At 39.3% G+C, this 12905-nt stretch overlaps 1 protein-coding gene across 18 annotated transcripts in view; it reads right to left on the bottom strand.

The window, feature by feature from the left end:
• Positions 1-12905, bottom strand: part of EIF4G3 (eukaryotic translation initiation factor 4 gamma 3) — a 338175-nt gene that overhangs the window by 252137 nt on the left and 73133 nt on the right. The window contains exon 1 of one of the 18 annotated variants that reach the window (XM_032863669.1): positions 4128-4138. The exons of the other annotated variants lie outside the window; for them this stretch is intronic. The gene's annotated coding sequence lies outside the window, so the exon portion shown is untranslated. Of the gene's footprint in view, positions 1-4127; positions 4139-12905 lie in introns of those variants that run through there. 18 annotated transcript variants of the gene reach the window in all.

Below are 12905 nucleotides of genomic sequence, written 5' to 3' on the forward strand. Positions count from 1 at the left end.
GTATAAACATCTACAAGGTATCTATGCTGATATCTGGAATATGCTTTGCCCCCAATATATCATTTCATCATCGGAGTTACCGCTCAACTTAATTGGAAAAGAGGAAGACATGAGTTCAAGATAGTTAGACTATGCAGGATGGGGTCCACAATGGTGGAGGAGACCTTAGATTTTGTCTGGTCCCAGGAATTCAGCTAGATAGCTATCAAATCATTTCTTTTTTTTTTTTTTTTTAATTTATTTGACAGAGAGAGAAATCACAAGTACGCAGAGAGGCAGGCAGAGAGAGAGGAAGGGAAGCAGGCTCCCTGCTGAGCAGAGAGCCCAATGCGGGGCTCAATCCCAGGACCCTGGAATCATGACCTGAGCCGAAGGCAGAGGCTTTAACCCACTGAGCCACCCAGGTGCCCCGCTATCAAATCATTCTTAACACCCACAGAGAACTCAGCAGGAGACCTAAGAAAAGAACAGCTTCAACTCTACAAATAGAAAAGTGACCACTTTTTGCAGGAATGACAATACAGAAAAACTCACCTCAAAAAAGAGAACAAGAAGCAGTACTGACTGCCAGGGACCAAACCAGTACAGGTATACTGATGTTGGAAGGTGCTGTACCAGAGTTGAGAATAGCGATTTTAAAGATAATAGCTGGGCTTGGGAAAAAAAAAAAAAAAAAAAAAAAAAGGAAGAAGACACGAGAGGATCTCTTTCTGAAGAAATAAAAGAATTAAAATCTAACCAAATAGAAATCAAAAAGGTTATTAATGAGATGCAATTAAAAATGGAGGCTGTAACTGCAAAGATAAATGAGACAGACGAGAGCATTAGTGATACAGAAGACAAAATGACGAAGAATAAAGAGGCTGAGAAAAAGAGAGATAAACAACTACTGGATCACAAGGGGAGAAACACAACCATGCAGAAAAAGTGACTACACTGGACTTACTGAGACACAGTACAGTGGTATCTGATACGACTCCTTTAAGAGAGAATTTTGTCAATAATTCTGACACTGCAGCTTCTGAATTAACCATCACACCACTACCAGTATACTTCTCTGTACAAAACATCCCAACCACTCTTTCCTACTACTTCTTTTCCAAATGTACAGTACCACGCTAGTTATACTGTCCTCTGCAAAGATGCGTTTTAATTATTCCACCCAAAAGCCAATTTGTTATATATCAAACTCTACTACATTAAACATTTTTTGTATTTAAAAAAATCCTACTGGCTAAAATGGGTCAATCTATACCACTTCTACTTCAACAAAGCAACAGTCCAATTACTTACTAACGTGCGAGCTGTCGGTATACAATTCCAACCTATGAATTCATCAATTTCCTCTCTATACCATTTTTGTAACTTTTGTAGAAGCAATCTTCACCTTCCCTTTCCCAAGGCCATGGCCACCACCTCAATTCAGATCTTTATTTTCTACTTGCAGCAGCTGCCTACATTTTCCTAACTAGAGAATCTTCCTCTTCAATACATAACAGTTACCATCAGCTCAGTCTTCCTGAATAATACTGGTCCTCAATGAACAAAAAATGACTCTCCGTCTGTTTTTTACTTCCAAATGCCTAGCTTGTGTTTTGATTACCTGGAAGTTTTCTCCTAAATAACAGACAGGCTCTTTCCTGACTGCTCTTAAAACTCCCAAAGTCTGGAATGCCTTTCCCCTTCCCTCCACTAATCTGAATCTTCTCAACTCCCAACTGCTACCTGGATTAAATTCCTGGTTTCCCTGCCTTGTTGTAAGGAATCACATCTTTCTTCCTTTCATTTAGCTTCCATTACCCTATTATTTGGAAAAGGAGACAGGAAATACCTCAAAGAACTGTTGTAAGGATTAAATACAATATATAATCTTTATAAAGATCTTTGTACATACTAGGTGTTCAATAAATGGTATCCTATATAAGAGAACACTAATTAGACACTTTCTCATTTTCCTTATGTAAATGTCCTTTCTCCAAGTCAAAAAAACTTTTTTATAAAAGCCCTGGTGGAAGAATTCACCAAGCAACTCTGTTCCAAAGTTATTGAGAATCCAAATCTGTTTAATTCTTTTTGTACTGAAAAAGGCTTTTAGGATAGGGATTATTCTCGAAAATAAGGATCACTTCCTTAGGTGAAGACTGGAAAGGACATGGCATTCCAGGCAGCCCAAGAATCACCCAAGAGTACAGATAATGCTTCAAAGATCAAATCAAAGTACCTAAATCCTAGAAACTCCACTGTCTCTTCCAGCCAGCCTACCCAGCTGCAGGCACCACAGATGAGTCTGTGAAGAGAGGCCACCAACAACCCAGATGACCCATGTTTAGAAGACTCCAGTAGGAATACAGAGCAAAGGGAATAGGAAAAGGAAAAGAAAAAGAAAAAACTGGGCAGAAAAATAAGAGCTAAATTCCTCCATTTTCCCCTACCCACTCACGTTGCATGGGAGGAAGCAGACAGAATGCAAAGTAAGTAACCACTTTTAGGAGAGTACGACCTGACTTTGAATCTCCAACCCCCTAATTCCTCATAAATAGCAACAGCCATTTCACAAAATTATTATGAAGATTAAGCTCAATGTACACGTCCTAGAATATGGCAGAATTTCAACTGATACTGTTTCCATTCCCCATGTCTTTGACTTCCATGCTATCCTTTAAAAAGAACAGAAGAAAAACTTTATGACAAAAGAGGAAGGACACAAAACAGTATAAATGAGGATATTATATAAGTATCAGCTTAGATATAACTTAATATTAACTGAAATTAAATCTAAGAGAAAAGTAGGCAATAAAGACAAACATTTTATGTGATTAAGAATCTGAACTCTGAGGGACATCTGGGTCGCTCAGTCGGTTAAGGATCTGACTCTCAATTTCAGCTCAGGGTCCTGGAATCAAGCCCTACCTCAGGGCTGCGCACTCAGCAGGGAGTCTGCTTCTCTCTTTCTCCCTCTCCCACTAACCCCTTCCCACATGTGCACTCTCTTTCTCTCTCTCTAAAAAAAAATAATAAATCTTTAAAAACAAAAAAATACGAACTCTGGGGTGCTCCTGGGTTGCTCACTCGTCATGATCTCAGGGTCCAGAAATCAACACCTGACTCAGGCTCCAAAATGGGCACAGAGCCTACTTAAGATTCTCTCTTTCCCTCTCCCTCTGCCCCTTCTCCCCCCTCATCGTGAGCACGTAGTCTTATTCAGGAAAAAAAATAAAAAAGAATATGAACTCTGATGTTAAGATGCGAGATTCAAATCCTGACTAGCTGTATGATTCTGGCAAGTCACTTAAAGTTACTGAGACTTGATTTTGTTATCTATAAATGGGAATAATAATAGCACCAATACTGATGAAAATTAAATAACACATATGAAGTGTTGGATATAATCCCTAACAAAGAATTTAAATCTAAATCTAAATTAATAGATTATGATAAGAAATTTTTTTCCTCCTGTTAAAAAATAGCTTCATTAAAATAGAAGGATTAAGAAATGACAGTTTTAATTATTGAGATGATCTACTTCAGTGTTTCTAAACTTTATGGTCTCAACACCTTCATACTTAAAAATTATTATGGAACCTAAACAGCTTTGGCTTAAATAGGTTTTATCTATGTACATTTACCGCAACAGAAATTAAAACTAAGGGGCACCTGGGTGGCTCAGTCGGTTAAGCATCTGCCTTTGGCTCAGGTCCTGATCCCAGAGTCCTGGAATCAAGCCCTGAGTCCCGCTCTCTGCTCAGCAGGAAGCCTGCTTCTCCCTCACCCTTTCCTTGCCACTCCCCCTCCTTACAGACTTTCTGTGTCAAATAAATAAATAAAATTATTTTTTTTTTAATAAATTAAAACTGGGGTGCCTGGGTGGCTCAGTAGGTTAAAGCCTCTGCCTTCAGCTCAGGTCATGATCCCAAGGTCCTGGGATCAAGCTCCACATCAGGCTCTCTTCTCAGCGGGGAGCCTGCTTCCCGTCCTCTCTCTCTGCCTGCCTCTCTGCCAACTTGTGATCTCTGTCTGTCAAATAAATAAATAAAATATTAAAAAAAAGAAAACTAAGAAAATTTTTGAATATTAAGTTATTTTGAGGTACCAATAATAAAACAATTACATGTTAATATAAGTAACATTCTTGGGGCGCCTGGGTGGCTCAGTGGGTTAAGCCTCTGCCTTCGGCTCAGGTCATGATCCCAGGGTCCTGGGATCTAGCCCCGCATCGGACTCTCTGCTCGGCAGGGAGCCTGCTTCCCCTTCTCTCTCTCTGTCTGCCTCTCTGCATACTTGTGATCTCTGTCTATCAAATAAATAAATAAAATCTTTAAAAAATATATATATATAAGTAACATTCTTTATTTTAATTTAGGGGAAACACTGGCATTGTTTTAAATTCTGCAAACCTCTTTAATGTCTTTAATACCTAGTTTACTAGACCAGGTGAAATCTTAACATGTGCTTCTGCATTCAGTTGCAACATGTTATTTTGAAGTCTATGAATAAAATCTAATCTTGGGGTGCCTGGGTGGCTCAGTTGTTAAGTGGCTTCCTTCAACTCAGGTCATGATCCCAGGTTCCTGGGATCAAGCCCCACATCCGGCTCCCTGCTCAGCCTTCTTCTCCCTTTCCCTCTCCCACTTCCCCTGCTTGTATTCCCTCTCTTGCTGTCTCTCTCCCGTCAAATAAACAAACAAATCTTTAAAAAGAATAAATTTTAAAAAATAAAAATATATTAATAGCCTTTCCTGATAACTGTGGATATTCTTTTTTGCTATTACACCAAAACTTGACAAGTGGTAGTTCTTAAGGATTAGAGATGATATGGAATCTGAAACCATATTAACTTTTCACACAGTTAAATTAAAATTAGTTGTTTTATTTGCATTTTAAGTGGATCTTTCACCTACACATAATTCTGGAATATCTGTATTGATCACCTAGGAAATGTTGTTACATTAAGTTATGCATGTTTTCCAAATGTCGACACATTTCATTGTACAGTAGTAAAACAAAATCTGTTAGTATCACCACTGATTTCCTCAGAAAAGTCTATTAAAGTATTGGGAAGCTGTCAAACTCATGGTAGCAAATACAAGTTTCCAATATTCTAATTTTCACTTGAAACCTATAATTTTATTATTGTCAAGAGTTTTCAGTGAAGTGACAGGCACACTCATTTATTTCTGAAAATATGTCTGCTAAATATCCAAGTCGGAATACAGTTTATCATTCTTTCAAGTTAAAATGGCGTTACATAAAAAAGCAGTTAGTGAAATACTAACACTCTATGTTAACTATACTGGAATTGAAATTAAAAAAACAAAACAAAACAAAAGGAGTGGTTAAGTGTGCCTGGGTGGCTCAGTCATTTAAGCATCTGATTCTTGATTTCAGCTCAGGTCATCTCACAGGCTCATGAGATGGAACCCAGCATCAGACACCACACTGGTGCAGAACCTGCTTAAGATTCTCTATATCCCTTCCCCTCTGTCTGTTCCCAGCTCATGCGCTCTCTAAAGAAAATTTTTTTAATTTAAATTCTGAAAAAGTGGTTAGTTCTGCCTGCAACTCACTCACACAAGTCGTCTGAACCACTACTGGAGGGAGGCCTGGGTGATGCAGTCAGTTAGGTGTTCGAGTTCTTGTTTTGGCTCAGGTTGTGATCTCAGGGTCGAGAGATCAAGCCCCATGTCAGACTCCATGCTTCGTGTGGAGTCTGCTTCAGATTCTCTCTCCCTCTCCATCAGCCCCTCCCACTAGTGCATGCACACACTCTCTCTAAGACAAATAAATAAATAAATCTTTTTTAAAAAGCCATTATTAGACAACTATGTAACAGAAGTGCTTTATGCATGCCTCCCATTTCCTCACACAGAACATTAAAAAGACGTCTACTGAAGGGTCAAGATTTAACAAAACAAGTTTTACTGTTTCATGAACTATATTAAGACAAAAAAAAAAGATATTAAGTGAAACTGGCACCTTTGTTTTTCGTTGAGAATGCATGTTGGTGAAGAATACAGTAATTCTGAGGACAGTTTGGTACCACTATCTTGATTCATTCTAAGGCTCCAGCAGTGTGACCCACCTATGATTTTACACCATCAGTGAAGATGTCAATAAAGTGAAAAAGGAAAAAATACCTCAGAACAATTATTAAAATAGTTCTGACCTCATCTCTCTCTAAAAAGCATGCTATCCTATGAAAACCATATTCTTTCATATAGGGCTCACTAATGCCAGGAGCAGAATTTCGATACTACTACTATCCAAAATAAAAATCCCAGAGCATTATAAATCTAGGTAAGCAGGCCAGAAGCACACTGCTCCAAGTCAGGGCACCAGAGAACCCCATAAATGTAGTTATGCTAAATTCATGAAAAAATGGTCATCAAATGAGGTCATGAAAAAAATCCAAAGGGCTTTTCATTCACACTGACAGAGAACTACTGTGCATTTGAGAAAGGAAATATGATTACTCATTAAAGTTCTTTCTGGGGAAAAAAAAAAAAAAGAACAAACTGGTATTTATGCTGGAATGCATTCCGTTAGCCCTAGTATAAAATGCTAAAATAAATGTAGCAGTAGCAACCTTTAATACTGTTTCCCCAGTGTAGCCATTCCGTCTAGGCCTCAGCCCAGGGTCACGTAGCTCTCCATCTTCAACTCATCTTTTGGATCTTACACTCGATGCCCTTTCAACACAGCCTCACTAACCGGCACAGTTTAAACCACTAGGAAAACAAACTCACTTGTTCTTTACTTCTCTTAAACCTCTTTTCCTTTTCTCTAGCTTCATCTTAAGCAGTTAAACACCCACACCTCATGAGATGTCTTTCTGGAATGGGTACAACTGAGATGGACCAAGTCAGTGGCTCCAATTTAGGACAAGAACTCTGGAGTTGAATCGTATACATCCCACACAAAGCTCTTTATAAACTTGAACCAATAATGTCAGCCAACATCTAGGATTCAAAGAACTTAAACATATTTCAATTAGAAGCTCAGAATTTAACTGAAATAGATCAAAAACACTTAACTCGGGAGGCAGTTTACTCACATCACAGTCTAGAGCACAAACGCGATTTTACCATTCCCGTTCTTTCACTTACTACCTTTGTAACTTCTGGGGAAGTTACATTTAACTTTTTTTTTAAAGACTTTATTTATTTGACAGAGATCACAAGTAGGCAGAGAGGCAGGCAGAGAAAGAAAGGGAAGCAGGCTCCCCGCTGAGCAGAGAGCCTGAGGCGGGGCTCCATCCTAGGACCCTGGAATCATGACCTGAGCTGAAGGCAGAGGCTTTAACCCACTGAGCCACCCAGGTGCCCCTAACATCTTTATTAATATGTGTCTTCAACTGGAAATTGAGGACAATAATCGTACCTACACTTCATAGGGTCAAGAAACAGGTTAGAGGATTTACATAAGGCATCTAACCCAGTGCATGGTATACATTGGGCATACATTAAACCACGGCTAGTATTAATCTCCAAGAGCAATTACTCCAAGAGCATAATAGCACTGGTGTCTCAGTGATTCCCAGGGTCCAGCAAAGGGACCAGATTTCCAGAGCCCTGAAGACAAGGGGTAACAAAATATGGACTCATTTTCCACTCCACCTTCATTAGCCAAGGCAGCTGCCAAGAACAAAAGCCACGTCTCCCGATACCTGGCAGACAAATGCGGTACCACCTCACGAAGTGACTGCTTCTCTGAGGTGCCCACAAATGTATTTGGGGAGAAGCTTCAAGAACAAGTTGAGGAGCATCTGTCCTTCTACAAGACAGGAGAGATTCCACAGAAGAATCTGGATGTCATGAAGGAGGCAATGGTTCAGGTAGAGGAAGCGGCTGCTGACATGGTGAGGAAGCGGAGAAGCAGGTAAAGAAAGGCTTAAAGGAAGAGAAGAAATGGCTGGCTGCCCTCACCCTTGTGTCTTTGGAAAACAGCAAGAGTACCCCAGAGGACTGTGAGGGGACAAATGAAAGACCCAAAAAGAAGAAAAAGCAAAAAGCCCGGGAGACTCCACAGGAGAACGGAATGCAGAGCATGCTGGCTCTGTCTCGGTCTCAAAACTAATGAAAAAGAAAGCTCCTTCCAAGGAGGTGCTGGTTGGTACTGATCCTAGAGAGACAGCTGGCAGTACAAGTCTTCCCAAGAGGAAGAAATCTTTCCCCAAAGAGGAACCAGTTAGTGATGCTGAAGAGGCAGGAAACAGGGGCATCCCCAACAAAAATTCTCTTCCAAGGAGGAGCCACTCAGCAGTGGACCTGAAGAGGCTGCTGGCAGCAAGAGCAGCAGCTCCAAGAAAAGAAGAAAGCTCCAGAAGCTAGCCCAGGAAGATGAGAATGGGCATTTACCTGGTGGGCATCACCCACATGACATTTCCCAACCCATCCCTTATATCCCAATAAAAACAAATTCACAAGGAAAAAAAAAAATCAGAATAGCAGCAGAACCAATGACAAAGCAATAGAGAATCTCCCTCAGAGTTCAATTACATATTTATGTAACAGCTTAAGTAACGTTAACTGTGAATAAATTTTCACCATGTTGTATATTATATTCCCTTCATAGGATATGTACTATCAAAGCCGTAGCATCTAAACATTTAGTACACATATCTAATACTGAGATTATTAAACAGAACTTAAAATGTTCACATTTTCCAGCAGACACTATGTAGTGGCAAGGGTAACGAACTGTGACACTAAGTTTATGTTAACAAATTTGTCTAAGAGTAAGATGAGTGACAGGTAAGCAAATAAAAAACCATAAAATTGGTGTTCATAGGACACCGATCAAAAGACATTTGGGGTTTAATAAAATCAGGAAACAAATTGAGAGCTGCTGGGAGGGGTGGGGGGGGAATATGGTGTTCAGGTTATGGACATTGGGGAGGGTATGTGCTATGGTGAGTGCTGTGAATTGTATAAGACTGATAATTCACAGACTTGTACCCCTGAAGCAAATAATATATTTTATGTTAATTTAAAAAAAAAAGAAATAACTTTTGCTTATTTCATACTAATGATTTATATAATCAATGCAACACTATTTACTTTTTCCTGTCAACTGGGGCAAGAAGCATTCTTTGAATAATCCATATAACTGTTCATATTATCTAATAAAAGAAGTTCATATTATCTAATAAAACATAAAACAATAAAACCAGCAGACATGGGTGAAAAAGTTTTTTTTAAGGTTTTATTTATTTGACAAAGAGAACAGGAGAGCACAGGCAGGGGGAGTAGCAGAGGGAGAGGGAGAAGCAGGCCCCCTGCTGAGCAGGGAGCCTGACATGGGGCTTGGTCCCAGGACCCTGGGATCATGACCTGAGCCTAAGGCAGTAGCTTAACCAACTGAGCCAGCTAGGCACCCTGGTGAAAGAGAGTCCTATCTGTATCTCATGAATGAATATCAAGCATCAACAATGAGTTAGTGGTGCTGGTGGGGAGAGGAGTGGGGGGATAGGGTAACTGAGTGATGGGCATTAAGGAGGGCAGGTGGTGTGATGAGCACTGAGTGCTACACGCAACTGATGACTTACTAAACTCTACTCTGAAACTAATTATGTACTATAGGTTGGCTAATTGAATTTAAATAACAACAAAAACAATGAGTTAGATGAGATAGAGCCATACAAAAAAGAAAGTTTATTTTGACTTTTTAAATGACAAAGAATAATGTCAACAAGATCAAGTCTTGAATAATGGCACTTACTAGTAATGGCATCTTCTTTACCAAAAAAACCATGAGAGAAAATGAAACTTTGCTTTTCTTTACATTTTTCATTACAAGATACTGGATTTCGCTTTTGCAACTGTTTATTTTTAAGTAACAAGGTAAAATTCTAAAACTGATCCTGTTGCTACTACGAAGTATGAACAATGAGACTGGGGGTGGTGAAAGAGAAAAGCTAGCGCAAGCCCTAACAAAGGCCCAGAACACCGGCTTGGGCTAAACTCCCCAGAGTATGAAAGCACTCTTTGTCTTTCTGGTCAATGCAAGACCATTGAATGTCCTAGTATATAGTTGGGTGGGGGGGGGAGGCAGAAGAGGGAGGATGGGAGTTCTGCCTCTTTAGGGGATGTCTCCTCAGCTGCCTGGCTACAGTAAGGATGAAGACTGTAAAAGCACAGAAAAGCTCCCAAGCATGCAGCTACCCAGTCGTCTATTAATACATACCAGCAAAAAAGCACTCATGGTGGGGGTGGGAGACATTCATGTGCCTTCATTACACTACATCTTACTTTACTACTGAACAAAATTCTAGGACATGGATTTCTATTTCACATTGACCCTCTCAATCTAGTTCATTCAGAAAACCACAAAGGAAATAAAGTGTTTTGGCTTCCAATTTGGACTCCAGCAATAATAATCTCCTCCCTTGTACTCAGAAAAGTTTAAATTAAGAAAGACCTTTCAGGGACACCTGGGTGGCTCAGTCGGTTAAGCATCTGCCTTCGGCTTGGTCGTGATTCCAGGGTCCTGGGATCAAGTCCCACATCATGCTCCTTCCTCAGCAGGGAGCCTGCTTCTTCTCCCTCTGCCTGCTGCTCCCCCTGCTTTGTGTGCTCTCTCTCTGACAAATACATAAATAAAAACTTAAAAAAAAAAAAAAAAGGAAAGACTTTTCTTTTTTTTTGCTCAAATGTTTTTCAAAAAAACAAATAAGCAGCGTAAGTTCTCTAACAAAGGCAACAGCTCAAGTTGTTTCAGCGCACTCTGTTTACTCTATTTACCAAAAAAAGGACCTCTCAAGTCCGTTTCAGCGCACTCTTTTACTCTACTTACTACGAAAACTGTACACCCTCAGGGTGTGGACCACAACCATTTTCATCATTGCTATAACTTAATGAACTGGAGGGAAGTTAGTGAAAGAAGCTGTCATAGTCTAATTAAATTTGACTGATAACCCATTGTATAATTTCTATGAAGCTACAATTGGCATAAGACACTACTTCTTTTGAAGTTCTAAACAAAAGGCTCATTTTCCAGTATTATGATTAAAAATGAAAATGTTGATTTGCTGAAAATACACACACACACACACACACACACACAGCCCTAGTTAATGTCTTTAGTGCTGGAAATTTTCATTTCAAAATCCCACTCATGACTCAAGATTTTATACATGCATATGGATGATTTTGAGCAGCACTAGTTTAGCATTCCAAGAAGCAAATCCAATTGCAAATGTATTTTAATAATTTACATTTATTCTGAGAGTTATGCAGACTTTGGTTAAATAGAAATTTTGCTTGTAACACTACTTTAAGAATCACTGAATTCTATCTTTTGAGCTGAAATGAGTAGGATATTATAAAATCAGCAATTTGGAAAAGTCCTGGGAGATAATCTTACAAAATATACGTGTAATAATGAAGGAGGGTAGGGGAAGATAGCCTCAGAAGTTAAGGCCACACAGCTCAATGTCCTTTACACAGACAGTAGAAAATAAAAAAGCCAAATTCATATACAGTTTGCAACCTCAATTTTACTGGATCATAATTTGCAAATGAATAAATCTTCTACTAGTCCCAAAGGGCCTCTAAACAATTTTCTGGAAACCATACTGACTTCTGAAGTGAAATGGTATTTTGGTGAGAATTAAAAATATGTAATAGAGGACCCCTGGGTGGCTCGGATGGTTAAGCATTTGCCTTCAGCTCAGTTCACGATTCCAGGGTCCTGGGATTAAGCCCTGCATCGGGCTCCCTGCTCAGCTGGTAGCCTGCTTCTCCCTCTTTCTGCTGCTCTCCCTGCTTATGCTCTCTCTCTGCCAAATAAATGAAATCTTAAAAAAATAAAAATAAGAATGTATAATAAGAACAAAGAAAACCATCTGAATTTATTTAGTAAATAAATATATTTTGGTAATAAAAGGAAGGAGCAAAAATTATTTATTTTAAAAATAAGGCATAACTACAGATATAACCACAGTCTGTAGGTCAGTAGCTCTCTTGGGCTAATAACTATAACTAGTTTTTACAAGAGCACTTGATAACCCTTAAACAAACAAACTGCAAATGGCGCAGAGGATATAAAGTAGAAAGTACCAGCAGGGATGGATCTGAGGTAGAAAGTCTTCTTCTGCAGGTAACCACAGTCAAGTTTCTAACACATCTTCCCACAAATATTCTATACATAAACGTACACTTTCATTTTTAACAACTCTTAAAAACTGCTTCTAAATTCATCTAAAATGTCAGATCACGATAGGTTTAAGAAAGGAGAATGAAATTCCTAACATGGGTCATTCACAATTATGAAAACATGATGATTATTACACGAGAGAAAAATTGCAAAATAGAGAAAATAAATGTACTAAGTGTTAACTAACAGCACCATGTGGTCTAATTTTCCATCTGCAAAGACCATTTTCAGCATATAATTTCACACAATGGAGCCAATAAAAATATACACACTAAGGGCACCTGGGCGGCTCTGTGGTTAAGCATCTGATTTGGCTCAGATCATGATCTCAGGGTCCTGGGATCAAGATCTGTGTCAGGCTCCCTGCTCAGCAAGGAATCTGCTTCTCCCTCTCCCCCTGCGCCCCTCTCCCACCTGCTCATGCTTGCTCTCTCTCTCATATAAATAAAATTTATAAAAAACTAAAAAATAAAAAATGCTACCCAAGAAAAATAAAAGTAGCCACTGATTCTTTTACGATTTTCATATTATAAGCACGTTACCAAAACTTTGTAAAATAGAAAATTTCAAAACTACCCACAAATCTGGGGACCCTGGATGGCTCAGTCGGTTGCGTGCCCAGCTCTTGATTTCAACTCCATCCTGATTTCAGGGTCCTAAAATCAATACATGCATCGTGCTCCATGCACAGCAGGGTGTCTGCTTGGGATTTCTCTCCCTCTCCCCTTCTCTCAGCCCCTCCCCCAGCTCTT

Source organism: Lontra canadensis, unplaced genomic scaffold, assembly GCF_010015895.1.
Source record: "Lontra canadensis isolate GAN:19392208 unplaced genomic scaffold, GSC_riverotter_1.0 scaffold25, whole genome shotgun sequence".
NCBI lineage: Eukaryota > Metazoa > Chordata > Mammalia > Carnivora > Mustelidae > Lontra > Lontra canadensis.